The following is an 8,665-nucleotide window of genomic DNA, read 5'->3' on the forward strand; positions in this document are numbered from 1 at the left end:
CCTGTAAATTTTGATTTACTCTCCAGCACCCCAAGCAATGCTCTGTTCATGGCTCAGGTGTTAATTGGGAGAGTCCTCATTTGTGAATGTAGCAGCTCCCCAGCTTCTTGGCTGGGTGATGGTTTCATTATCATTTCCTATATGTTAGCTTTAAATCCCCAATAATCCCACACGACTGGAGCCCATTCCAAGTGAGCAGCAAAATCCAATTTAGGATCCTATTCTCTCGGACTATGTAACCAGAGCCTACTTCGTGCAGGCACAAAAATCCAATTCAGCTTCTTTGCCTCTCAACAGCTGCCCCCATGAGAGTTTTCCAGATGAAAAAAAGCATAAACACAAAACCCCACAAGCCAGACTTGGAGGTGAGCCGAGCCCCTGTGGGAAGACAGGCACTGGGGGCTGTGGGGCTGCAGGCAGCTCTGCTCCTACATCTGCCCTGAGCTTTTGCAGTGTGATGTCCTCTCTCACATCATCCCCCAGCTCCCCTCACCATCCATCCCCAACTCCATCCCCTGCCAGCAGCCACCTCCCCAGGCACTTCCCAGGTAACACTTCTCCCTTCCAGCCTATTCCCAGGGCAGTTTAGTCCTCTCAGGCTTCTCGACCATTCTCATTTCATTTCCATTAATTCCCATTAACCACACAACATTCACAAGTCACTCCAGCGCAGAATATTTAAAGACTGTCCAAATTCAGTGCCTTACCTCGTGTCAATATCAGGCTGAGGATGTTCCCTACATCCCAGGGCTGGAGCCATGCTGGAAAATCAGGGTTGGGGGTCAGTGACAGCACTCCCAAAACCAGAATTTGGGCAAGATTGAGTTTTCAATAGGATTGAATTTCCGGTTTCCTGAATCCCCTTCTCAGGGTTCTGCATTTCAGACACTTTCTTGCTAGAAATGATAGGAAAGAGCTTTGTTCACACAAAAAGGACTGTTGTCCTCCCTGCAAAGACAGAGGTGGCCAGGAAGAACTGCAAGGAAAGAACAGGAGCCAAACCCACCCCACCAGAAATCCTGACTGGATTCAGTCATCAGGGTTTGCTTCATGTTTTTGTCTTCAGAAGTTGCACTGCAAATTCACATTTCCTAGGCAAAACGTCTTTTGAACCAACTCTTCACTGTTTTGGATGCTTACAAATCACAGGAATGGACATTCCAGGGTGTTTCTGGATTCCTGCTTTCAAACTGGGGAGATTTATCGAGCCTGACCTTCCCCACACACTCTTTGTTTGACAAAGGACCAGTTTCCAACAAATAAACCCCAAAGCTACTCCAAAAACCCATCCTCAGTCTCCATGCTCTCTCTTCCTTTACATCCTTTCCTCCTCCTGCCTGAGTCTTCCTCCTCCAACTTGAGTTCTTCCTCCTGTGGGTCTGGGTTGTCAGGGCACCGTCTGCATCCCGATGAAGATTTCTTGATCCTTTCTGCACACATATCCTGGCAGCCTTGGCTTTCACAGGAAAGTCTTCTGGGGTGTACCTGGCCCTTCTAACAAGCTAGAAAATAAAAAAAATGATGACCTGTACAGGAGTTAAATTTGATGTGCCTCTCAGAGTCTGTGGAATGAGCAAAGTCAGTAACAACTGGGAATTTCCATCTATTTAAGGAGACAGGATTAAGAGAGGGATGCATGATTTTGTGGAAGCAGGTACAGCTCCTTAACTGGGGCTTCTGATGGGCATGGGAGAGGGTGGGAATGAGGATGGGGTCAGCTGGAGAGATGCAGGGGATGGAGCAGTAGGGTGAGAAGAGGGACATTGGCTGGAGAAGGCTGAGGAGGTGATGGAAGGGCTGAAGCAAACCCATGCCCCAGGGGTGGGGGCTCTTCTCTCACCTTAAACATTTTCACCCCATTTCCTTCTTGACCTAGTGTGTCTTTGGTGGCTCTTGTCCCATTTCTGTCATTTCTACTTCTGTCTCTTCATCTGCAGCGTGACCCAGGCACACCCCAGTGCACAGAGCCGGGGGTTCACCGAGAGCACATCAGGTGGAAACAACACAGAGGATGTTTTTTCTGATTTTTTTCCCAGTGAAACAGCTCTATTTGTGCCATGTCAGTGGATGACAGCTTTCAGGGGCTCTGTGAAGCTGCTACTGGGCTGCAAGGTCCTGGCAGGAGATGAGCTGAGCTGAGATGCCACTCTCCCTGACATTTTTGGTATGCCTGGAGAGCAGCTCTCCCACTGGGCATCACCTGAGGTTTCAGTGAGGCTCCCTGCACCCTTACTGAGTGCTCCAGCCCTACCAGCAACTCCCCATGCACAGCACATCCAGGTCCCACCAGGTTTTGGAGCTCAAAGAGGTTTAAGATACCTCAGGAGTATTTTTCATAGGTAAATAGACCCTTTTCCCTCCATGTCCCTGGCTCAGCTCCAGCCCAGGGTCAATAGAGACAGAAAGTCATTGCCAGCTGATGAATTCATGCAAGGGAATAAGGCATTGGTCTCACTCTAGTTATGAGGAGACAGATGTCTATATTGCAGCTGCTCCTGCCACACCACTGCTAACCAGCACCTTCTACCCAGACCAGAAGATTCCCATGCCACCAAAACAAATCCAAGTACCCACAAGGGGATTATTTCTGGAAGCATCTTCTCCACTGCCTTGTACCTTCACTGGCTTGTTCCTTCCCACCAGCACATGACCTGGATCCTTCACATTGCCAGTTTTTATTGGGAATCAGCTCTGCCTGCTCAGGCAGGGAACGTTCACAGAAACCCTGACTGGTCTGGGGAGAAGCTTATCCCCAGGACCTTCTCTCTGACTCTTTCCACAGCTACTGCACTGACAGGAAAATGTCACATGCTGGGATTCACAGCTGGCCCCCATCCTCATACCTGCCATCTGGAAACTGCTGCTTGTCTTTGTGGATTGAAACAGCTCATGGAAACTCCAACATTTCACCCTCCAGAAGGAAAAGTCGATGACCCAAGCAGAAACCATCCTGTAAGCATCTTCCTCTTGTGTTGGTGGAGTGTGGACACCAGAGAGTCCCCACAGGCAGCCAAAGAGGCAGTTTCTGCCCCAAAAGTCCCAGCTTTGACCCCTGGATTTATGGAGCCTCCTCACTGCAGGACTTGGGTCCTTCTAGCACCAGTCCAGGGCAGTGCAGGGGTCAGAAGGAAAGGGCACGGAGAGGAGCCAGGAAAGAAGGCAGCAGGTGATGGGTGGGGTGAGGCTGCTGTCACAAAGAGGAGGAGGTCGTAACACCGGTGTGTCCTTGAGGACACGGCCCCACTTTGCCACGCAGCCAGGGGGACAAATCCTGCCAGAAATAAGTCCCTTGTTACTATGGTGATCAGTGCTGCCTTGCAAACACAGCCCCATGCCACCAGCTGGGTGTGACAGCGCTGGGAGGAGACAGACAGACATGGTCCCACCACCCCGAGCCCTCCCCGATGGGGACAGTGCAGAGGAGATTCCTGGCAGAGCCCCATCTTGCAGCCCCCAGTGACACAGCCTGGGGGCTCCAGCTGAAAAGCAGGTTTAATTGAATGTTTCTCTCTTTATGTTTCTCTTTCCAGCAAATAAAACCAGAGCAAGATAAAAATATATGACGCTTAAAGGGGACACTGCCAAGGAATTTTTATCTGTTCTAATCTGCATTTTACTCTTCGTTTGTTTGCAGCACTGTGGCTGCAAAACCTCATTTTTTTTAAAAAAAATATTTCCTGTCCTGAGTTTTGCCATGTTTTCATCTGGCAAACAGTGACTGAGGGCCCTTGTCCACTGCTGTCCCCCGGGCTGCTCCCAGAGAGAGGTGCAGGTAACCCTGCAAACCACAACAGGGTGATGTGGTTTGTCCCACCCTTGTTGTTATTATGGCTTCATTTATACCCTGGCTCCTGGAATTAACAACTGGAAGGAGGATATTAGCTTTTGGATAAAACCCCAATGCTTGAGAGAGCCCAGTTATTCTGCCCTGTAAATTTTGATAGAATTTATTGCTCTCTGCCACATCAGGACCTGAAGGGGAAATCCAAGGCTCTGGTTTTCTTCTCAGGACAAACTAATGCCAAGCTAGAAATAGTCCAGCTAGAATTCCCCACAGCCTGTACTTAGAGCTCCAGGACAAGCCCAGTTTCCCTCCTCCCTGCTCGGGCCCTGCTAATTTCCCCAGCCGCCGTGATAAATGGCTGTGCCGGCGAAGTGACATCTTTCTAATCCGCTCCAAGACAGATGGGTTCCTCTGCCAGGAGAGAAATCCCACGGTTAAACCTGACTGGGAGGGAAACCACAGCACTGGAAGCTGGAGCAATGTGAAAGGGGGGGGTGGTGTCATCACATCTTTCTCTGCTTATTTATCCACACATTAGATGGGAATGAATAAAAGGCTGGGGGGCTTCAGGCACCGTGAGCTTTGCTGGGGATGGAGAGAGGGAGTACAAGCATCTTTCCTGACCAGGTCAGTGCACCTGGAGCAACCACCACCTTCCCAGGTAAAGAGAAACAGGTGAAGCAGCAGCCAGGGCTTTCCAGGATCAGGGCTTCGAGTTGCTGCTCTTCTGGTGCTTCTGATCCACCTGCAAATGTGTGTTTGGGAAGGCAGCAGCTGCTGCACACCTTCCCAGTCTGGATTAGTGACACCAGAGATGGACAACAAGGGGCCAAATAGCAGCAAGGTAAGACCCTCCCAAATTAGCACGAGTGACAAACCAGGAGCAGGGGGATCAGTCCCCAGCGTGTCCCCACCCAGACCTGGGAGAGACAACGGCCCGAGCTGGCAGTGGGGTCTGCATGGCCCCTGCCCGTCCCAGCCCCGCCGGAACATCGCTACCCTCCCCTCCGGCATCATCCATCCCTCCCTCCATCCATCCCTCCATCCATCGCTCCCGTTCCCGGCCGGCCGAGCGCGGAGCGCTGGTGCCATCTCCTGGGCTCCCGAGCTCTGCCCGCTGCAGGAGGGTCCCCACAGTGACATTCCCGGGACACCGAGGCATCCTCAACACACGCTCCGTGTCGCACCCAGCCGAGCAGGGCAGCCCCACACTTCATCCTGCAGCAGCAGCAGCAGCACATCTTCCTCATCTTCCTCACCTCCCACCCTGCTCCCAGCCCCCCCAGTGCTCTGCCCAGAGCCTGCTGTGGCCTCAGGCTGGTTTTCATGGGCTGTAGCTCTGGCTCGGTGAGGAACAGCGTTTCTTCAAGCTGACACTGTCTCATGGAGTGACAGGACAAGGGGGATCCACTTCAAACTGACGGGACAGGGTTAGATTGGAATCAGAGGGAGCAATTCCTCCCTGCGAGGGTGGTGAGACCCTGGCACAGGCTGTCCAGAGAAGCTGTGGCTGCCTCACAAATAGTTCAAAATCAGGCTGAGTAAGGCTTGGAGCAGCCTGGCATAGTGGAAGGTGTCCCTGCCCATGGCAGGAACTGGGTGACCTTCAAAGTCCCTCCCAACCCAAAACCCTCTACAATTCTATCACGAGGTCCCCAAGCCCAGGCCTGCCCCAGTCCAGTGAGATCCCGAGACCTCACTGGATACACAACATCAGCCCAAGCAGCCAGCACAGCTCACCACTGCTCTCCCACGTGCTCCAAGCCCTTCCCATGCCCTCAGAGAATTCCCCACTCACACAGGGAGGCATTTGTTCCTTGAGAACACATCAGTCAATATCTACCTGGTGCTAAAAGCTGGATCCTCTGTCTGACAAGCTCTGGAGAAGATGGTGAGTCTGCTGCCTCCAAATCACAGCTCAGTTCCTCTTCCAAAGCATCCTAAATCCAGGCTGAAAATAAATGGGCTGTATTGATTTCCCTTTTAAAACTAATGCTGGGGAGTGATGTGTTCTGTGCTCAAGGAAGAGCACAAGGCATCAGTCACAGGGAAGTACAGTCACAGCCCTCCAAACCCCTACAGGTGTAAATAAAGCCCATCTCACACCAAACCGCTTGCAGGGTCTGGGGGAGCAGCAGCAGTGCTGTGGGGCTGGTCCAGAGGGGTTGTCCCATTGTCCAGCACAGCTCCAAAGCCCCAGCACGTGACTTTTCAGGGATCTAAAACCCCATCCCTGTACAGAAGCTGCCTGTGAGGTACCCAGGTGGCAACACTGCAAAGCAGCACCAAGCGAACAGAGAGGAGAGGTTTATTCATTCTTGCTGGGGACACATCCTCATCCCAATCCCCTGAGGGCAAGGGACTCCCCCAAACTGGGTAAGACCCTCTGCCCAGGCCTAGCATCTGCTCAGCACCACAGCACAGCTGTAGCAAGGAGCAAAAGCTGAAGGCACCTGAATTTAAGGCAGCGTGGGGGGTGTGGTGAGAGCCCAGTGCAGCTTGTCAGGACAATTAGCACCTCCAGCCCAACTGTTTGTCTCCTTAAATTAACAGCACCACAAACACAAAGCCTGGTTTGTTGGTGGTTACAGAGATGAAAAAGGCTTCTGATTGTGCTTCTCCCATCTAAAACAGAGGCAGGCAGCCTTCCCAACTTCCCTGCAGCATCCCTGGCTGCCTACAGCACCCCTGATGCCCTGCAGCATCCTCTTCCTCCTTGAGTTCGTCCTGAGACAGGGCAAGCAGGCAGAAACGCCAAACAAACCCTGTGACATCCCCCTGTACTCCCCTGGGTGAGCCCAGCACATCTGGCCAGCTGTTTCAAACCACAGACACAAGGTTCACGTTGGCTTTTGCCCGGAGCACACAGAGGGAACCCACCTTGCTCCTGGGGAAATGGGTGCATGGCCAAGGCTGCAGACCTTGGGCCAGATCCACCCGGTACCTCCGGCCAGGGCACTGCTTCAGCCAGGTCAGATCCAAGGGCTTTGTTTCTTTTCCTTTTATAATCCCTCCAGCACATGAGAAGGCAGATGCTGAGAAGCTAAATCCCAGCAGCATTCATGAATGTGCTCTCTCCTGCCAGTGCCGGATGGGATATTCCTTCCAGGCGCTCGCGGTGCGCTCCAAGCACGCTTCCCTCGGATAGAGTTGCTTCCCCAGCTGCAGCCCCTCACAGCCATCAGGACCCCCATCCTCACTTTGCTGGTGGTGGGATGGCAGAGGGGAGCCTGAGTCTGGCACAAAGCCCAGCCGGGGTGCAGCAGTTCTGGGGGGAAAAGGCAAAGTAGAGGAGCTGAGCTCTGCTTTATTGAAGTGTGCACAGGGAGCCTCTTCCCTGCAGGTGAATGTTGGCATTCCAGGGAATAACAGTTGCCAGGGATGGCTTTGCTCATGCCAAGAAAACAGCCCCACAGCTGTCCAAGGAAAGGGCTCTCCCATGGGAAGGGCTCCCAGCTTGGGCAGCTCACACAGGGCTTAGGTGCAGCGGATGAGGTGGGGTTGCTGTGCAGATGGGGTGACCGAGAGGTGCGCACGCTGCAGGCTGCCCCGCAGGGCTCTGGGTGGAGGGCTGCAGCTGCAGACCCCCTCAGCAGCCCTCCACACCTCCCTCTGTACCGGCTGCCCTGGAAACATATCCTAAATAAAGCTGGGATCAGATAAATAAATGTGTCCGGAGGCCGGCGGGTCAGCCAGCACCGAGAGGAGGAGAGGAGCAGCCAGAAGGGATGGGAACTGTGGCTGCCTCAAACACTGGCCCCAGGACAGCAGGGGAAGGAAAGAATTTCATTTTTCTTCTTCTTTTTCCCTCCTCAAAGTCCCCGCAAGCCTCACCAAAGGGCACTCACCAAAGGGCAGGGGCAGCCCCCACTGCCTGGAAGTGGAGCTGGCGTTGGCATTGGCTCCCTGGGGCTGAAGCTGCCATGCGGGGGCAAGGACAAGGGTCCCTTGTGCAGAACCAGCCCTGCCCAGAGGGCAAAGACACCGCTCCACACCGCCCTGCCCCTCTGCTGCTCAGCCAGATGTTGGCTGGGAAAGGGAAAAACAAATCCCCCGCTGCCGCCGGGGCCTGGCTGAGGGATGGGAAATGTGCTGGCCAGATGTGGGGCACAGGGCTCGGGGAGGGGGGCGGCCGAAGCTGCCTGCGGCAGGACTTGGGGATGTTCCTCTGGATAACACAGGAAGTTTCAAGCAGAGGTTGTGATTTCCTTGTTGGAGGGGGGGAAATTTAATAATAATTTAAAAAGCAGTGGAAGTTTTCCTCTGTCCTTGCTGTGGACAGGTTTGTCTCGGATATTTTCCCACCAGCCCCCTGCCTGTGGAGTGGACCCTGAGCATCCTTGAGGGGGAGGATACTCAGGTTGCTTGGAACCATTTCCTTGCTCAGACTGTACTTGCTGCCCTCATCCAAGCCTGATGTTGCCCTGGCAAAGGGTGGTTCATTCCCAGTGGCCCCGTGAGCAAAGCAAACCTGAGGACAGAGAACCTGAAGTAAAGCCAGGGATGCCTGTTGGTGGGTTGGAGGTAATCGTGGTGATTTGGGGATTGTCCTGGTGAGTTGGAGGTGGTTCTGGTGGGTTGGAGATGGTCCTGGCAGGTGGGAGAGGAATGGATGTGTTCAGTCCACCTGTTGCCCATGACATGATGGGAACAGTAGAGATGGAGCTCCACCCTGAAGGCTAAAGCCCTGCACTCCCTCTTCCCTCATCAGTCCCTAAAATGGGCAAGGAGAGGGTCTGCTGGGGACAGACAGAGAGAAAAGCCTCCCAGAGTCCTTGGTGGACCCCAAGATAAAGAGCAGGAAAGGGAATACTTTGCAAAATTGAATCTGTACAAATCAGCCAGCCTGGCTAATATGAAACCCCCAGACTAAACAGAATT

At 53.3% G+C, this 8,665-nt stretch overlaps 1 long non-coding RNA gene across 3 annotated transcripts; it reads right to left on the minus strand.

Moving 5' to 3' along the window:
• Positions 1-563: 563 nt before the first annotated feature.
• LOC148183035 (uncharacterized) lies at positions 564-6,195 on the minus strand. 3 transcript variants are annotated; one of them, XR_015773950.1, is made up of 4 exons: positions 5,628-6,195; positions 4,409-4,529; positions 1,841-3,271; positions 564-1,502 (listed from the first exon to the last, which is right to left on the minus strand). It is a non-coding gene; the product is annotated as an uncharacterized LOC148183035 (long non-coding RNA). The 3 variants fall into 3 exon arrangements; XR_015773949.1 differs by lacking the exon at positions 4,409-4,529; XR_015773948.1 differs by having other exon boundaries at positions 1,841-4,529.
• Between the last annotated feature and the right edge of the window lie 2,470 nt (positions 6,196-8,665).

Source organism: Pseudopodoces humilis, chromosome 16, assembly GCF_049639895.1.
Source record: "Pseudopodoces humilis isolate 2021_Gansu_Grassland_sample_001 chromosome 16, ASM4963989v1, whole genome shotgun sequence".
NCBI classification, from domain to species: Eukaryota; Metazoa; Chordata; class Aves; order Passeriformes; family Paridae; genus Pseudopodoces; species Pseudopodoces humilis.